The 20,715-nt window shown below is 37.2% G+C and overlaps 1 long non-coding RNA gene across 1 annotated transcript; it reads right to left on the reverse strand.

Moving 5' to 3' along the window:
- Positions 1-544: 544 nt before the first annotated feature.
- On the reverse strand, positions 545-11,026 carry LOC119782443. Its single transcript, XR_005280664.1, has 3 exons — positions 10,928-11,026; positions 10,637-10,691; positions 545-654 (listed from the first exon to the last, which is right to left on the reverse strand). It is a non-coding gene; the product is annotated as an uncharacterized LOC119782443 (long non-coding RNA).
- Between the last annotated feature and the right edge of the window lie 9,689 nt (positions 11,027-20,715).

Here is a 20,715-nt window from a genome sequence, read left to right on the forward strand (position 1 = left end):
TCATTTACTCTGAGATAAAATCTGGATTTCAACATCATGCTTTAAGAAAAATACTTATGGTAAATTAAGCATCTCTGAGGTTTTTCTATTTGAAATACACTGGTAGATTTTCTTCTAAAAAGAACCTTTAATATATGCAATGTAACCATTAAGCACATTAATATAATACTGTAAAATTGAGAATTACACATTACATTTATAAAATGAATCATAGAGAGAAAAAGATGAATATGACACCATGCTTAGCCAGTGCAATTTGTTTTCATTAATGATTGACAAACTGGTAAGATGTTAACTGGGCTCAAGTGTTTTGAGTTCCAGCTTCCATGTCATTGAACGGGACAGATGGACCCAGTATTCGAGGTGAGACAGTCAGTAGGAAAGTTCAGAACGTTTATTAAAACAAAACAGAACAAAAACAGGTTGCTGTGGATCTGTTGACCTGCAGCAACTGTGGGGAAAGAGGGGTGAGAAACACAGGTAAGTGACCACTAATATCAGACAGGGGATGATTATCCGTGTGAGTTACTTACCTGGTTTAACAGATCTGTCCATTCCTTGTGTGGAAGGCAGGATCCATCCAATGGACTGCCGAACGGGATCCAGTTCAGAGCCATCCAGAGTGTCCCCAATTAATGCAGCAAGCACAGAAAGCTGATAGGAGACAGATTCAGGTCAGAACTGGACAGTTTTGAGATCCAGGAGTCCTCAGCTCGATTAAGAGTTCTGATCTACACAGGAACAGACAGAAAAAGGGTTCCAGGAATCCACAGAGCATTAGTAGAGTGCTCAGGCAGACACGCTCAGATGGAAACAGGCAGGCTCAGCAGTTGAGAGACAGAGACAAGACATGGTACAAGGAGAACTAAGGTCAGGAGCAGGAACAGGAGACAAGACCAACACAAAACGCTCTCAATCTGGTGGCCTCCAGGAACAAGGACATGAACCATGGAAAAAACTAAACTAACTAAACAGACAAACTAACAGGCATAAACAGACAGCAATCAATGATCTGGCCTCGATGGCTTGGCTGAACCGAAAATATAAAGGAATAGACACAGGTGGATGTGATGACTGATAATTAGCAGGGAAGAGTAAGGCAGATGAGTGAAATGAACATGATCTTTCCAGCTATCAGGAAAGGTCATGACAATCTATGCTAATCAATGATAAATGAAATCCCTTTCACTTTTTTAGAAAACAAATGTCTACCAGTGGACATACAAAACAACTTTTCCTGGGGCGATTGGAGTGAGCAGCCAATGGAGTAGGTTGCCTACAAGCCTCGCATTAAGATGTCGACAACAAGGACAGCTAAAGCTAGCTCAGAATGACCACAGCCAAGTAAACCACTGAAGTATTAAACTATAGCCGACAACAAGACAGAGATTCTTGCTTCGATAAAGGGTGACATATCAGAGTTATTCAGATTTGATCTTAAAGAAATCCTGACTACCAAATTTGAAGAGATAAAAATCGAGATTAAGGCTGTAGAGAGAGAATTTGTAGGCAGAATTGCACTACTTCTCTCCAATTTGGATTTGATAAAAATGAAAATAGCTTACATCGGTGTAGGTGTCCTACAAATTGAGATTTGTAGGACAGTAAAAAAAAAATCAACTGTACCCATTCTGAGGCAGTGATTCTATTGGCTGCAAAGGTTGCTAGGCGAACCCCCCACTCCAGTCTGAGAGAGCAAAAAAATCCACAAGAACAGCCAACGGGTTTACAAGCCTATCTCTAACTCGAGCAGATACGGCGTGCAAGGAGAAGGAAGTAAAGGAGAAAATATCTGTGGAAGAAGCATTAGATCTGAGAGCAGAGACAAAAATTTGATGAAGAAGAAAATAGATTGGAGAGAAAGCAGAAGTTTCGAATGTGAGCATTATACGCTTTGAGTGCAAGTAGAGGAAGCCCTATTCTCAAAAAGAAAGTGAATTCTCTTGGTTTTTGGCCGGAAAATCCTATAGATGTCACAAATCTATACATGGGACTTTTAATGGCAGCTTCTCAGTCAGACAAGGAGAGAAAGCACTGCATAATCTTAAAAAATTTGCAATAATGAGTTTCAAAATAACCCGGCAGAAGCAAACATTCATATGTTGCTTTAGTCAAAAGCTAGTGAGTCACAGAGCTGACTACAATTACCAGTTTTTCCACTTCTCATTCAAAGCTGCCATATAAGATGCATCCCCAAAAGAGTAACGTGTGACAATTCCAGTGATTTTTTGTCACTCATTTCAGAAACCTCCAGAGTGAAATATTTCAAATCTTTAACACTTTTATTTTGACGCTTATAGTGTCTAGATAACTATAAACTAAGATAGTGGCATTAAGAAAAAGTTTAAATTTCTTAATTTATGGCGTCACAATATAATAAGCTAATTAACTTAAAACAAAGGCAAAGGAAACTGGGCATCTAAACTGTCTGATAATGGGTCAGTAAGCTTTGCACTCACTTAATAGCTGATTATACCCCCGCAACAGTGTGTCACAGTGAGCTTGTCGCAGGTATGATGCAGTTATTTTTGATTTTTGCCCAATTTTGAAGTGTGGTCTGTGCTATGTTATTCCACGCCACAACGCAAGAGAGACGGACAAGCTGTAGGTCTAGATATGGCCAAGGAGGTGAGGAAGTGGAAAAACGCAAGGGACAAGTTTTGTCATGATGGGTCTCTAGTGTATAAACCCACATGCAGAACACCACAGAAACGGGGTAAAAGTTTAACAGTTTATTTAAGATGCACACACAGAAAAACAAGAGCTGGTTCTGGTACAGGTCCGGGACAGCAGTCACTGAGAATCTGCAGAGATGGATTGTTTGGTTAGCCAGGCAGCGGAGAGGGCTTGTTGATGTTTGATTCAGATTTGTACCTTGATGAGGTTCAGGCAGATCACTGGAGAGGGGGAACTAATTGGGTCCAGAAACAGTGGGTTCAGCAGAGAGCTCAGCAGCAGCAGTGTCTAGCTTCAGACAATTGAGTTTCAGACCTTGAATGAAGTCCAAGCTCTCCCATGAGAGCTGATTGGGGAATCCAGACTGATTGTCTTCAGGTTTGGCTTCCTAGGGCAGGCAGGCAGGTTTCCAAACTAGCTCCTCCAGAGCTACAGACTTTAGTCGGACTTTCCTGTGAGCAGAGAAGACAGAGGTTGGTTAGAATCTTTACTCTCAAGAGCAGACTGAGATTCTTAACGAGAAACAGAGGCTCAGGTTTCGCTAACCAAAACTGGTCAACACTCCGGCGAAGAAGTCAGGTCTGGCTGCTGCTTATGTAGGAGGTCTCCTGATGGGCTGATGATCCACAGGTGTGCTGGAGGCTCCAGCCCAGGAGACCCACAGTGCTCTCTGCTGGAGACAGGTGGCAGATCTCCAGATCCCAACAAGTTTGTGTGAAAACGGAGGGACATGAGGGAAAAAAAGAGCTTGGATATCGGTGGAAAAAGGGTCCCAGTGTTCTAGCGCACCTCGCTCTTCTAGCTGGTTCATCTTCACAAGTCGTTTTCCACAATGGTGTTCATTCAAACGAAACAAGCTGGTAAGGTACCAAACAGGACATACAAATAGTGTAAAATGGAGGTAGAATTGACCAATCCAAGGCCTCCTGCCTGCAGCTCTTTCTGCGGTCACCTACAATTTTGGAGAGGTGCACCAGAGTATCCGCAGAAGGGGGGGGGTATCTGAGCATAAACTAGCCTTAACACTGTCTAATGAGGGGAAGCCCCAAAAGGTCCTTGTTGTTCACAAACTTGTATCCAAGAATATTAAAGGAAAAGTTGGTCAGCAAGGAATGAGTTGTGGACAATTAAAAAGCAGTAGGAAGAAGTACACAGAACCACGGCCTCTATAGGATTGTCAAGAAAAAGACATTCAAGAATTTGAGGGAGTTTCACTTAGAACGACGCAAGAGTCACTACACGAAGAGCCATTACACTCAGAAAAATATGGAATTCCTTGTCTCCACCCATTCCTGAAACATATTTATACTTTAGTTGTATAAAAGTTAAATATAAATATGTGTCTTTAAAATGTATTGAAGAGCATAATTGAAGCACACAAAGCCACACCTCCTTCATTTAGTTCTTTTCCAAGTAACTGTGTTAAAAATACTTTTTCATTTTGGGTTATTCCACCAGGCACAATCTAAATCCATGGGCACTCAATGGTTGAATCCAGTAATTTCACCCGGTAAGACAGAGAAATCCTCTGCAAAACCGTTTTTCAATAAAACTTTTATGATGAAAGATGAGTCCAATATAAAGCAATAACAAAAGCACACCCTCATTAAAGAGTACTTTGTTATATTTTTCAACTCCAAAGGCAACCTAGGACAAAGAAACTTTTATGAACTCCATGGTTATTATTCCAGAAAAAGAACAAGAATAACCCTTCCAGGTCATTTTCAAAGTGGCTCCTAAAAGGCCTGAATACTTTAATAAAGCATTTATCAATAATTGCGGCTAACAATGCATATGCCACAACTAAAAATGTATATTGTTATTATTTTGTTAATGTAAGCTTCTCTTAACAAATCTTGCCTTTATAATTTATAAGTAAAAAAACTCATATTTAAATATTTATTATCATGGGAGAAGGGCTTGTGAAGTGTTCCCTGGTGGTAATATATTTTTTGTTTTGGGTTTTTAAATCATAATTGATGCATTAACTTTTACCAAATTATTGTATTTCCTAAAAGATTTGTATTTACACATCCATCCTAGGCAGATCTGTTTGAAATAACCTGCATTCTTGTAAAATAGCGACAGGCTGTTTTACCCCATTGTCTATTAGAAAGAGTTAAAAGCGGGTTGCTTCAAAGGTGTTTATAAGACACAAAGAGCTAATTCCATTGCTGAATGAATAAACCGGTGTTAATACAATTGTTCAGGTGATGAGGTTAGGGTTTAAGATGAGAGCAAGGACATGGCTTTTGGGCATGTACAGGAACACACCGGATATAGATCAGACCTTTGTGCTTGTGTTTCTTTGTGTGCTCCTGTTAGTGAAAGACAGAAAGACAAAGAGGGGGAGTTTAATGGAGTGTCCCAGGGCGAGGCTGCGTAGTTCCCCCTCATCAAGCACGCTGGCAGTGCTTTAGCCCCATAATGGCTACCGTGTGCCCTGAGCTAATACATGCTCCACAGTTTCCCTTCACTCATTGCTCATTCTTATAGAGTAGGTGCAACGAAAACCATAGAGGGGGTGTTGAGAGGAGGCTCCACATAAAAACACAAGAGGGAAACGGGTGTAGTGACAGAGGGAACAAAGGCAAGGTGGAGAGACATTAGGGAAGGGATGGAGGGAAAGTGTAACAGGGGCTGGCAAGGGGAAGATTTGGTTTATGAGGTGATTATAAAAATAAAACAGCAAATTCTAATCACAGAAAAACACAGCTGCCGGTTGCTCCTGGTAACGTGCCCATCAGTATCCGGTCACACATTATCAAACACTCAGGCTTTTTGTCACTTTAACAAAAGCACAGACAGAGAAGAGGAGTGACACTTAGCTGGCCGAAGACTAGTTTGGAAAAGCTGGAACATTTTCTCCTAATGTTTATCACAGGCAGAAACAAATACAGTCATAACAGTGACAGTCTGTCAGCAGAGACTTGAAGGCCATAAAAAGCAAAGTTTGAATTGTGTCCACCATCTCACAGGCTGTCTACTCATGTGTTTCCATTTTTCTCTGTCTGGGCGATTTGTACAAGTATTTATATGAGTCACACCACATATGAAAAGAACAAAACAATTAAGATAATCTAAGAAGAAACAAATGCTATAAAGCCTAAAGCAACACCTCTATGCTGTTTTACTGACGGTCTTCTTCCTGGTCTCTACTGCCCTCTAATGGCATTAAAACACTAAGCTTGAGGTAGAAAGAATCAAGTCCATTTATGCAAACTGATTGGTTTTTCATTCAGAAACACGTAGATAGAATTCATGTAATTTAATTTTGAATTAAGTAAAAGTATCAGTCTCAGAATGTAATCTCACATATAATCAGCGCACAGTGCAGTGCTGATGTTGCACAAAGATATGGAAATAAATACAGATCTAGTATTAAATGCCTTACGGTAACATGCCCGAATCTGAATCACAAATCACATGCTCTGCAGCTTCATGCATGCTGAGTGACCTCTTTTTAAATCACCTGCTGTCAGGGGAAATTATCAGACCAAGATTGGTGTTTTTAACTCATCAGTCCAATCCACCAATCAGCAAGTGTCACACAGACTGAGGAAGGTGATAATAAGGAGTGTCTGACACAGAGCTGCTGTTTAATCTAGGGGTGAGTGGGACTATTAAACTTTATGCTGCATGTGTCACTAGATTCTTTTTTAAATATGCATTTATCACTATTATTATTTATTTATTACTAAAATCTAGGTAAGCTGGTCTTCCAAGAGCTAGGGCTGAGCAATTTATTGCATTTTCAATATAATCGCAATTTAACAAAACACAATTTTGAAATTGCAGAGGCTCGGATTTTTAATCACACTATATCTAACCAGAGTAAGACACTACATTTCTCTCTCCAGCCCTTTGGGCGGTGGTTAAATGCTTGAAGTGAGTTTGTCGCCTCACAGAAAGGTGTAGAGGGTTGTAGGTAGCACGCAGATCAATGCATACAAGTAAAAGTAAACATATTTTTACATAATGGTTAAAGTTAAGTCCTGTAATAAAGCCGTGGGCGAAACATCTACAAGCTTGGGGTTGATGCAAAGGAAAATCAAAATAAAATTGCAATTTTGATGAAGAGTTTTTGCAAAAGGGTTTTTGGCAAAATCGTTTAGCCCAACTAAGAGTTGTAAACTGAATAAAAAATGTTAAAACTACACTGACAATACCTTGTTTATACTGTATTAACTATACTAATTAAAACAACCTAATCGGAAAGTTATATTTGAATTTACCGTGGAGCTGCACATGAGGACACCTCGTTCCATTTACCCCATGTTGGAGCTTAATGAAGCTTATGTTAGCAGATATTGTATTGGGGTGATTGTACCCACTTCTCTCATCAAATACCACTTCTCATTCTGCTTTCTTTCTCTCCTGCTTTCATTGTCTGAAGCAGATAAGAAGTCTATTATAAGGTTCTTGTAAAATTAACAAGGGGCAGCAAAATGACCATCGTAAAATTCAAGGTCCTTTTAAAAAACTACCGATTTATACACAATGTTTTTCTCTACATACACACATGCTAACCAGGAAGTCATCTTTTAGCCGCTTTTCTTTTAAAAGAACATCTTATCAAGCTTGAAAGTTCAGATTAATGACCAGTCAGGGAATAAAGACACAGGCAGACAGGATCATTTACTACAGACCTATTTTAAATCATGGCACCGTTGGAAAGCACCATTCAATATGGCAGGCCTTTTCTTTAATAGCTCATCTTTATTTTAAAAAATTGTTTTTTAAGCCTCAAAAAGACAGCATATTAATTTTTTTCAGAGTATTTGAAGTTATATGGTCATTGGTTGAATTCTGTTGGAAAATAAAGGTATAGTTGAAAACCATTTATAAACCATACAAGTGGATATTTTAGAAGAATGTAACTGCAATAGAGCAGAAGGTGGCTGTAATGTACATCTAAAATTCCAAAGTTTTCCTTGATCAATATGTGATCACTATCCCCATAATATTAATTTCTTAATAACGAACGATCAATGTATTTGATAGCATTAATTAGACCAAACGATGCCTGAACAGAAAGAACTGGAAAAGATAAGACATACGTTAGTGCTTGGTGCAGTTTGGATATCAACAAGCAGATCATTTGTAGCGAGTCAGGAATAAAATCTCATTAAATGTTCTCATTCAAGAGTTATGGAAAGACATCAGACCAATATCAGAAGACCATCCAAAGTTCCAGAGCGAGATGTAATTATGTAGTCTGTTAGAGATGTACTGTGGAAAATGGTTGCACAGCAATTTACAAGTGAGAATGACGCATCTGACACGGTGAAACCGGATTGCTGTGTTCTTTGAAGAATGGATTTCACACAGCAATTTATCCAAACAGCATCATAAAACTGGAAACCTGCAAAAACACAGATTTATTCCAAATCTATCTTGCAGGGATTTATGTCAGTGGAATTTTAAGTCACATTAAAAAGACACATTGATGCTTTAGCAAATGTTGTTTCTTTTTTATTCATTTTTTGTTTGGCCGCACATCTTCCAATCTGGGTAAGTATTTTATATTATAGAGTTTTGCCTGTTTTTATCAAAAATAATGTTATTTCTTTACTGTAAAATAATCATAACAAAAAATTACAGGTCATTCATTCACTTTTCTTGCACCGCATTACTTATGATTACCCTTATTTAATCATTTTCTATCTATTTATGTTGGTAGATTTCTCCACCATCTCTATTTTGCCTCTTTTCCTCGGCTAAATACCTGATCCCTTTTTTCAGTCTCTCAGGAAAAACTCTCACATATATACAGTAATAGATCAGTATTTTCTTAGAAGACTCCAGGCTTGACAGTCCTTTTTTACTTTTACTTTATTAAATGAAATTAAATGTTGCAGGAACTCAAGGTTTATAAACTCATACGTTAAAAAATGTTTTGTAGTTATGCTGATAATCTCTCCATAGATTGTTGAATCAACGGTAGCTAAAATAAAAGAAGGGGAGCAGCTTAGCCAAGCTGTCCAGCAGCAGCAGCAGTGGAGCCATGTGGGATAATAATTTCCTCCTGCACTATAGGCCACTCATTTCCTGTGGTTCACCCATCTGCTTATGCCAGACACACATGTACATGTAAGTATGTTCCATGTGTACATGCCAGGAAAATACTCACAAATGAATGCACAAACACTCAGAGATTTACTCAATTAATCTATGCAAAAACACACCGCCAGCAGATATTAAGTGCACATTTGGCTGTAAATATGCAATTATTGTATGACTTCAACATGGAAAAAGTCCTCACAGGTATTCTGCTATATTGCAGCATTATTCTTAAAATCACGATAGTTAAGGTAATAAATGCACCTATGTGTGCTTTACTCGTGCAGCCAAACCTCTTACCATATATCTAAACTAGAAACTGAGAAACATGTTCACATACCTGGATAACAGGGGAAGATTTTGTCAACAGCGCCATCTTCTGGCAGATTCTTCTTAATACACATTGAGTAGTTATAGTAATTTGAGCCCCCTCTTATTTTTTAATAACTTATGAAGCAAAGAAGCCGATGGGATATGCTTTAAAATTTTCAAAATTCATGTTAAATCTCAGAATACAACAGAGGGATTTTTGTGAAAGGGATACCTAGTGGCAACCTTTTAAACAGTGAAACCCCTTAATTATGTGGATTTCCAGGCATGCATCTGATAAGCAGACTTTGAAAATCACAATTTTAATCCCTTTTTTTATTTATTTTTGTAAGTTATTATTCATAGTTACTTGGAAAGATTTACTCACAAGTGTTGAGTGACTTGAGTGAAAAAAATCGTAAACTTATTTAGTAATCAATTGATCATGCTGGAGTGTATACTTTCAATATGCTATTTCCAGAACTCCACGACTGAAAAAGTTTGGTTTAATTTCATAAAAAACTCTTCTTTAAGGAACCTTTAGCTATCAGATTATTAATCGAAAAAAAAAATCATCAACAGATTAATCAAGTTGCAAAATAATCGTGAGCTGCAGCCCAAAAAAAATGTATTACTATTTAAATACCTTTTTTCAGTATTTATACTTAAGTATTTCATTTTTGGCCGACTTTTTCCTACTTCTCACTACATTTGACCATAAATATCTATACTTTCTACAAACTGGCTTATCACTTCTTAATAACAACTTGATGTAACAGCTGAAACAAAACAATGGACGCTGGAACACGATTTGTTTATAGAGTAAACAAACTGTGCAATTTTGAAGAAGGCAGAGACTGGAAAACATAGCAGATGATTGCACAGATTCTGTGTCACAAGACTTTTGCCATCCATTCCCCCTTTGTTAGATTTTAAATGTACATGTAGACTATGTTTCAAGTTCTATTTCAGTGTTGATTCTATTTGCTGATTAATGCTTTGAAAATTATAGCTTCAAAACAATTCAAATGCTCAAGCGGCACTTGTGTTCAGTTCATATATCATCCTGGCTGAAATTGTAACTAAGACCAAAATTAGACAGAGTCAATGCTTTTTATCTTATTTGTACAAACATAGTGAGCAAAAGAGGAATATTAATCTACTATTTGTGTGTAGAACTTTTTATTCATTTGTTGAAATTATTTTGTGTCATTTAAAGTAAAAACTGTTATTCAAATACAAAGAAGAGTTTAATCAGTACTCTTATTAAATGCACTTTGAACCACAGGTGACCCACTTTAACTGACTCAAAGAGAAAATGTAAAAAACATGAAATTTTCTATAGAAAAGGACCATTTGAAAATTAGACAAGTGGGATTATGTCTTCATAGAGATATCTAAAGAAAAGTCTCAAATTACCCAAATCCTTAGAAAAATATTATAATAATATATTATATTCTTTTTTTCTGATAGGGGGTGAGTTTAAGGACTGTCATTCTGGAAAAAAATAATTAGTTTTTGCATGCATTTTATTAAAGGGTCAAAGTTTGTTAATATTCTATATGTTAAGTTGAAAACTGTTTATTACCGTTACAGCAAGATTCACAGCTTCTGCAGTTTCTTCAAGGCACCATTTTCTACACCTTGTGTATACAAAATGACAAGAAAAGTTGTTTAGGTCTAAGTCAAAACAACTACAAATGTGCAGACTGATTTATAGCATATATCAGTTCCCCCTTTTCCCCATTGTTTATAAAGACTGAAGTCAATGCAACTAATTTCCCTGAGAATTGTGTCCCAATGTCTATCCTAAATTCCTCAATTACAATATATAGCAGGGACTATATAGTTTACTTTATAGTGAACTCAGTTAACTGACCGTTCGGACAGATGAACGCTACAGTACTTTCGCTCCCTGTTGGTCATGGGACTCTGGCTCCCCTCATGGTGCCTGCACCATCTTTGTTCTTTCTCTCCCCCAAAACAAATCCCATGATGCTTTGCAAGGAGAGCTCCTGCAAAGCATTCTGGGATATATCTGTTCGTCTAGTAACCATGGATACACAATACTTTTCAAGTTGCATTGTGGGAAATTTTGAGTCCACTACTTTTTCACACACTAGAAATTTGGACACTCATAAAAATGAGGTAACCCCTATGTAGTGCTCTATATAGAGTGTGCATATAATAGAGCACTATATAAGGGTTAGGATGGATGCTCAGACACAGCTTACACTATATTGCCAAAAGTATTTGCTCACCCATCCAAATTATTGGAATCAGGTGTTCCAATCACTTCCATGGCCACAGGTGTATAAATTCAAGCACCTAGGCATGCAGACTGTTTTTACAAACATTTGTGAAAGAATGGGTCGCTCTCAGGAGCTCAGTGAATTCCAGCGTGGAACTGTGATAGGATGCCACCTGTGCAACAAATCCAGTCGTGAAATTTCCTCGCTCCTAAATATTCCACAGTCAACTGTCAGCTGTATTATAAGAAAATGGAAGTGTTTGGGAACGACAGCAACTCAGCCACGAAGTGGTAGGCCACGTAAACTGACGGAGCGGGGTCAGCGGATGCTGACGCGCATAGTGCGAAGAGGTCGCCAACTTTCTGCAGAGTCAATCACTACAGACCTCCAAACTTCATGTGGCCTTCAGATTAGCTCAAGAACAGTGCGCAGAGAGCTTCATGGAATGGGTTTCCATGGTCGAGCAGCTGCATCCAAGCCATACATCACCAAGTGCAATGCAAAGCGTCGGATGCGGTGGTGTAAAGCACGCCGCCACTGGACTCTAGAGCAGTGGAGACGCGTTCTCTGGAGTGACGAATCGCGCTTCTCCATCTGGCAATCTGATGGACGGGTCTGGGTTTGGCGGTTGCCAGGAGAACGGTACTTGTCTGACTGCATTGTGCCAAGTGTAAAGTTTGGTGGAGGGGGGATTATGGTGTGGGGTTGTTTTTCAGGAGCTGGGCTTGGCCCCTTAGTTCCAGTGAAAGGAACTCTGAATGCTTCAGCATACCAAGACATTTTGGACAATTCCATGCTCCCAACTTTGTGGGAACAGTTTGGAGCTGGCCCCTTCCTCTTCCAACATGACTGTGCACCAGTGCACAAAGCAAGGTCCATAAAGACATGGATGACAGAGTCTGGTGTGGATGAACTTGACTGGCCTGCACAGAGTCCTGACCTCAACCCGATAGAACACCTTTGGGATGAATTAGAGCGGAGACTGAGAGCCAGGCCTTCTCGTCCAACATCAGTGTGCGACCTCACAAATGCGCTTCTGGAAGAATGGTCAAAAATTCCCATAAACACACTCCTAAACCTTGTGGACAGCCTTCCCAGAAGAGTTGAAGCTGTTCTAGCTGCAAAGGGTGGACCGACGTCATATTGAACCCTATGGATTAGGAACGGGATGTCACTTAAGCTCATATGTGAGTCAAGGCAGGTGAGCAAATACTTTTGGCAATATAGTGTATATTAGGCAAGTTGTGCAGGGTTGATATTCCGGCAATGTGCCACCTTCCAGTTGGGATCTATATGTTTGTTTACTGTGGAATTATTAAACATAACATTATAATTATCTGTTTCAAGGCCTTAAACTCAGAGGCACATCAGTCGCTGATGAGTTGGGGGCAGTGTCGGTGCAGGACTATGGTACAAAACTAAAGTTAAACGTTTATTAATATCAACATATGACTTTGTTTAACCACAATTAGATTCAGTACCTCATCGCTATTCATCTTTATCACAGCCCCTGAAAACAGAAACGTATTGACATATGCACTGCTCCTCATGGGAAATGCTGTCTTCTTCAGGCAAAACAATATAGCTTCGACCACTGGGAGTAGCCAAAACTGAAAGTTCTGTAGAACTTTATTAAATATCAATCAGACAGCTGGAGTTGATCCAAATGCTTCCACCTGCTTCCTCACTAAACCCTTGAAAGACAGTATTTTCCCCCAGTTCTAAAATACAGAAAAGTAAAGTACAGACTTTAATATACTTCTGTTAATCTATAAATAACTAAGGTCTTAGCACCAAAAAAACATTAAAGATTTGTTGTAACTAAATGACAGGTGTTCTGGTTTACATCTATTCCAGGCAGAAAAAGACACAGCAGCATTTAGATCTAATGCTCCACTGATCTAGAACAAAATCATAAGAAAACTACAAAAATTCTGAAACCCTGAGTTATTTTAAATTAAGCTTAGGAATATATAAATGGGAAGATCAATTTTAGCCTCTAGTCCAGCCTTTTGTTACATTTTTATTTTACAATATACTGTTCTGTTTTATGTTTTCATCATGTAAACCACTTTGAATCATGCATTGTTCAAATGATCTGTACAAATAGGCTTTGGCCTTCAACACCTTTTATTCCTTTTATCTTTTACCCATTTTTATTGATTTGATGGTGTGAATGTTATTTTTAGCCATGTTTTAGCTGCTTTGTTTTTATCTGTGCTGGTTTATGTTTATTTTTTTCTGTACAGCACTTTGGTCGGCACTGGTTGTTTTTAAGTGCTTAAACAATAAAATTTGATTGAATAGCTTGTCTTAAGAAAACTACTGTTTAACGTTAACTATTTCTTCCATCAATGAATAACACTTAATGTTTGAGTAATTTGCAGAAACTCTTAAGAGATAAAACTCTTTAATACAGTTTGGGTGAAAATGTGCGTGCACGCATGTGAGGCATGCCAAGCCCTTGATCTTCTCTTCACACTTTACAGTGACCTCACAAATCTGTTTATGTCTGCCATCTGGTCATTTGTTTAATACTCTGCTTTGCATTTAAACCACTCTTTGTGTGTTCATAAAAGTCATATATTTATGTAGAGACCAGATAAACACACACATGTGCATAATGTCACATGAAAACCTGCTAAAATTAGATCTACAGATGGTTGTAAGATGAATAAACAAGTGAGCATAATAAATCTCAATTATGTGGGGATAAAACCAGTAATCCTGTTAAAACACAGTGGGTGGAGGAGAACTTTAATACAATAACACACATAGTGAAGCTAAATTAAATGTATTACTTACCCAAGTATCTGACCTAGATAGAAATCTTAATCCCCAAAGAGGGAAGGAACTTTTTCACATAAATGCACATGTATTGGAGAGGGTTGTAAATTATCCCTAGAACAACTGCACTGGTGAGAAATTCATCAACCGGTCCAAGGCTGGCAAGACAGGAATGCAACAGAGACAGATGGACTAGTTTAACCACAGTAAGAGAGGCTGACCTTCTTTAAGGAGGAGAGGGGAGAGGAGAGAAGAGTGAGCGGCGAGAAGGAGCGGGAAATGAAGGGATGGTGTCAAAGACATAGACCATACTCTGGAATAGCTGCCATTAATCTTCTCTATCTCGGTACGCACAGAAATCTCTGGCAAATCAAGCTTCCTCAGCACAAGCAAATGATGTGGAGAAAAACATTAATTAGATAGTGTGACGTGGAGATATGATTACCCTCAAGACTCTAAACCCATTTGCTGCTCCTAAAAGATAACATATATCTTAAATAGAAAATGAAAGTAGTAAAAAAAGACATTTACATCTATGAGACTAAAAATATCTTTAAGGCTGTTCTTACCACGACCATGCATTGTTTACTGCTTACATTTCTTTGATACTTTCTTATTTACTTCTGTATCAAAAGGGGTTTACTAGCCCTCAAAGAAAATGAACCCATTCTATAATCAACCGGTAATAATCCTGCTGGTCTCTGACTTTATAGTTTTTAATTATCATAATAATAATTTAACTTTATTGATCTCACACTGGAGATATTTCTGCATTTAACCCATCCACTTGGGGAGCATTGGGCTGCCATTGTTTGGCACCAGGGGAGCAGTGTGGGATTCAGGGTCTTGCTATAGAGACCCAGAATGCAGGTAGTGGGGATCTGACCGGGTACTTGCAACCTTCTCAGAGTACAAGCGTGCTGCTCTAACCACTAGGCCATCACCCCATTAAATGTAAATCCCTTTATTGTCGCACAATGGGAACATTGGTTCTCAGCATTTTGACCCATCCCCCTGGGGAGTAGTGGGTGGCTATTGTCTGGCGCCTGGGGAGCAATAAGGGGTTAAGGATCTTTGCTCAGGAACCCAGAGTGGAGGCTGTAGAGATGGAACTGGGTACTTGCAACATTCTCAGAGTACCAGCACACTGCTCTAACCCACCAGGCAAAAACTTCCCTTTTGACAACTTCTATAATCCACGGACTTCAATGACTTAAAGTGAATTTAAAACGTTTACAAATGCTATCACATAGTGTTCCTGATATGAATGACACATTAATTAACTTTTTTTTTTTTTTTTATCCAGCTTGTGTGGCTTGTTATTCACCTAGAAATGAATTAATTACTCTGTCAGTTGTGAGAATTTTAAAAGTTGTAGAAACATGGGTGCGTAGGTGCACACACTATTGCACACCTTGCTGAAGTACTTCCTGATTTGAAATGAGCATTAAGTCTTTCTAGGTTTACACCTCCTGTCAATTATAGTAAATTCAATGAACATGGATTAAAGTTGGACATTACAAGTAGAATTTTCTCCCCTTTTCTCATTTGTCTCATTTAGTAAAATTTACACACTACCTGAAAGCATATTTACTACCATGTTTCAAAAAGTATTTTATTGCTCCACAGGATGTCTTCAGATCTTCTGAGACAAATGTTGGTCTGAACAGAACATTTGAAATGTCAGTTTTTATTTGAATGCCTAGGGATTATTTTGCAGTGATGTGTAAAGAATCAAAAGCTGAAAGGGTAGCTGAAACAGGAGTATGTTGAACTGTTTAGTAGAATTATTTGATTTTCAAAAACAGGTGATGGATTTTATTATCTCTGCAAAGGAGGTTATGTTTTCATTGGTGTTATTTTGTCTGTCTGTATTCAAAATAAATAAAAAAGCGGAGTTTTGCTGAAATTCATTTGATAACGATCATATTTATTAATGATTCAGATCGTCATCTGGACCAAGGGTTTTTTTAAATAGAAGGTAGTTACTCAAGATGGAAATCATAATAATTTATACTTTCAACGTTTACTTTATACAAACTATTTTCTAACAATGTTAAAAAGCATGTCTAACTTGTATTTAGTTGTTGTTGATGTTTCTTTTTTTCTATATAAATTTCCAAAAAGAGTTAGTGAAGAAAGAAATTGATATCCCAACATGTCACCACCTTTTTTTTAATTCTTAGCCCCAAGTTCTTCTATTTTAAATGTCCCCAGCATTCGCATGATTAATTTATTTAACTGTCTTTATATCCGAGCAGCCATCATGTGATTATTTTTTCTACAATTTGTACATCTTAACACATTAATCTTTGTGAAATGGTCAAGAAGAAAATGAAAAAGCTATAAATGAAAATGAAAAACACTGAGGGAGGAAGACTCTAGTGTCCTGTTTTTTAAGACCGCCTGCACATCCCCTTTTTATTCTGCTCACTTTGGGATTATTAGGTGAACTTAAACAGAAGGCTTTAAAAAGAACGATTTTTGTAGCCTGTGGTGAACACTTAAAATTTTTCGACCATCTTTTGTACAGTATATATCATACAATACTGCTTGTGAAAATTTTAAGATCATCAAACCGGTCATCATTTATGTAGTGGCCCAAATATTGTCCTTTGCACTGCTCTGTGTAATCGTTAGTGGATAGAAGGAATAGACAAATGAATGAATGATAACAGAGGAGGAAATTGAAACTGTAAGGGCACCCAGAGGCAGGATACTGGGCTCAACTGAATCCAGCAGGAGAGGAGGACAAATGAATTAAAGAAGTCTGTTCAGTGGCCTCCTAAAAACGCAAGATCAGGTTAAGACAATGAGCTGTTATAGGTGTTAACTCTCAGTGGGGAACTCAGAAGTAACAGTTATGATAGAGGAGTTGTATTCTTATGCTAAATGGGCAGTTTGATGAAAGACTTGATTGGTTAAACATTTCACACAACATTACTTTCTCTTTATGTGCTTTACAGTTGTAGATACAATGTTTACATTAAATGTAATTGGGAAGAGAACAGTTTGATTGATTAAGTAAGGATTTGTTACAAAAATAATGCAATTGCAAAGATAAGACCATCATCTTTGTATACCTTGTTGTTTTTAAGTTCTTTTATTCTTGCTGCTTATTACTTAACAACAGAGCTGCCAGCTTTTCACTAAACCTTGGGATGAGAGTTTGAAATAGTTTAGACAGGATGTCAGGGTTAGATGAGGATGGGTGCAGCTATAGGTTGGAGGTTTTCAGAGGATTTAACTGAAACAAAAGGGCAAAATGTGGAATTTTAAGAGCACAGTTAATGTTATAGAGTAACAATAAGTGGTCTTTATGTGGAACATTTTTCTGACAATATACATTATTTTCCACATTGTGGTGATTTTTAGAGAATTGAAGTAAAGCAGAATGGGCCCTACTAAAATACTTGCACCTTAAATATACTTTAAACTAAGAATTTCACAACTTTGTTCATTAATTATTCACTGCAGTTCAAGTAAATAAAAAAAATGGGGAACTAATAAGCTATTACTGGATTACTGGCACTGATGCAGGAACCAGAGCAATGGAAACCTATGCAAACTACACTGTGTATGAATATTTGGTAATAGGCTAAGGATTAAAAAGCTTGATTTAGAGCTAGATTTAATAAAAACTAATCATGACAGGAGACGGCACTTCTCTTGAGGTTTCAGTTTGGAAGGTGTGATGGAAATAAAGTTTTTAAACATATTCAATGGACCAAAATAAACCTGGCTAGTCCTTGTGTGTTAGCACTAAGGCTGTATTAAAAATGGGGACTGGATTTGATCACCATGGTATTTTCATACATAAATAAGTGGAATGGAGTTGAGTTTTAATGTCTGTCATTTTTTAGTGTGAGAAATTGGGAATATGGATTGAGAGTGTGTGAAGACACTGAGATGGGTAAGTCTCACTCCCAATGGGTGAGAGTTGACAGTCCTGTAACAATAATATTTGAAACATCCGGCTATGGATATAAAGTTCTGGATGAGCAGACATAGGACTACAGGGTGATGTTGATTCATGTCTCGTTCTTCATACTAGTTTTTAGCTAGGTTGCTTGTAGCATGTATAAACTACTGTTCAAGAATCCCACATGGAAAAGGTCAAAGTCTGACAGGTATGAAATTCTTAAGATTTCAGGTAAGAACTAACCTTGGAATCTTCAAACTAAGATGACTTTGAATTGTTTGTATTACAGCAGAAAAGACAGCGAGAGTTAACATCCAGAGGTGCAATTAATGCAATACAAAGCACACCTTTATTATAACATGATTTGGGGGGTCCCTGGCAAGGGCGTAGGTTTGATCTCAACTTTGGTAGGGACACTATTGGTCTTAACTTGAATTGATCTGATGTGTTTGGTCCTAAGTATTATGCATGCTCCTATTTTTTTATGCTTGACGTAAGCATCAAGGTGCATTTTGTTTAAAGAGAAAACAACATTTTTTGCTACATTTATACAAATTTTATAAGGACTACACACACAAGATGCTGTTTTTAAATTAAATTTTATTTATTTATTTATTTGACAGGGACAATGTACATTAAAAAGCATTCCTACAAATGCACCAGAATTAACCAAAAGGCTATTTTTCATCTGTTGTCCCTGGACAGATCTTAAAATTGTCTTCCTAAAAAAACACAACAGTAAGCATGCTACAATGTAAAATACAAATATAAAAATAAATAAAAACAGCTATAACTTCTCAAAACTGATCTAAAAATACAGAATAAGTGTTCACTGGACTACAGAGATTCATAAAATAGAATAAAACATTTAAACTATGTACATATAAATATACATACATACATACATACATACATACATACATACATACATACATACATACATACATACATACATACATACATACATACGTACGTACGTACGTACGTACGTACGTACATACATACATACATACATACGTACGTACATACATACATACATACATACATACATACATACATACATACATACGTATACACATACACATATATACATACACACAGCAGAGACACAAGTGGCAGCATGGCTTGTTATTGATAGACATTCAACTAATGCTGACATGACTGATGTGTTATGAGCCAATTTTTTAGATGCTTTTTTTATATGATATGCTAATATTCTCTGTATTGTAAAAGAAAGCAAAAATAACATATTAAAGGGACTGCAAATAGAGCTATTGTATTTACATGGGCGTGGGAACTGTAAGAGGAACTGACACTGAGGATTTGTGAAGTTGTGAGAAAAGAAGCGACTGCTGCAACAACACTATATAGTAAATTATAAACACATAGAATTATTGGTAGGGACAATTAGGTCGGGCCAAAATTTTGGTAGGGACATGTTCCTATGGTCCCTAGGCAAACTTATGCCCATGGTCCTTGAATTCTGTTTCTGTACTTTACCACATAAAGGACTGTTTTCTAAAGTGACTGTCTTTAAAATATTAAATAATTCAATTTTTGTAGAAAGACATGTAGGAAGATAAATGCATCTCAAGGAAACCTTTTGCTCAAAGTTTTGAAATTAAATTAAATTGATATGCCTGCTTCTAAAGGATTTAAAAAAAGAAATATTTCTAGATCCTGTAAGTTTATTTCAGAAGGAGAGAAAAAATAGATTTTATATATTAAATTTTAAATAATCCATCTGCCACAGTCCACAAATTAGCAATCTGGCAATTCTGTCCTAAATCATTTTCAATCAGTTTTAAGTAACACTTTAAAGGTGATATGCAAATCAATATAACCTGGTTTATAAGAAATGTAATGTAGTATTTTTTTCTAGAGAATTAGAATAAACAAAATATTATCAAAACCTTTTAAAATTGTTGAAATGATCAGTTTAGCTTATTTCTTTTAGGATTTTAAAATAAGTTTGGCAGTCTAGAATAACCAGCTCTAATACCTGGGAGGAGTTTGAAAACAGGAAAGAAGGAAGTTCAGAAAAGTAATTATATGAGTTAGGACCCTGTTAATTTGGGCAACCCCAGAGCAACACCTTAAAAGAAAAAGCTAAATACTTAACAGAGGTCACACAATGAACAGAAATCGATCTCCGGACCTGCATTTCTAATAGCTCTCACTCTCAGCTTAACTGGAAGGACTGAGTGTCACTCTGCAGCAGGTGGAGTTGCAACACTAAGTGTGCTTAGTGGTCGATGAAACTGACTCAAGCGGAAAAAAATTATCGTAAAGAAAACCATAAGGGCAAAGTGAGAAAACCAAAAGTGTAGAGAAAGAAAACAAAATATATATGTATATATATAGGAGCTTTATAGAAAACAAAAAATATTCAAGATTTCTTATATGCAGAGTATTATTTTTAATGGGGTGGCCACATTAGCATGATGCCCGACCAGCGGCAGTTCCAGTGAGGGGTGGCTGAGAACTAGTAGGTGCCAAAAACATCTTACGGTCAATCTTTACTAATCAAAACAAAAAATGAACGCGTAAAACATCTCTATTGTCCAAATAAATCACTGAAGACAGACAAGAATTTCATTAGAGTCCTTACTGATAAAGCTATGCACATATTTATACATTAGTGCAATTTAGATGAATTTATGGTTCTACATATTATATAGAATCAAGGGAGTAGGTTTGATTTGA

Source organism: Cyprinodon tularosa, unplaced genomic scaffold, assembly GCF_016077235.1.
Source record: "Cyprinodon tularosa strain WSP-4 unplaced genomic scaffold, ASM1607723v1 ctg193, whole genome shotgun sequence".
Lineage (NCBI taxonomy): Eukaryota > Metazoa > Chordata > Actinopteri > Cyprinodontiformes > Cyprinodontidae > Cyprinodon > Cyprinodon tularosa.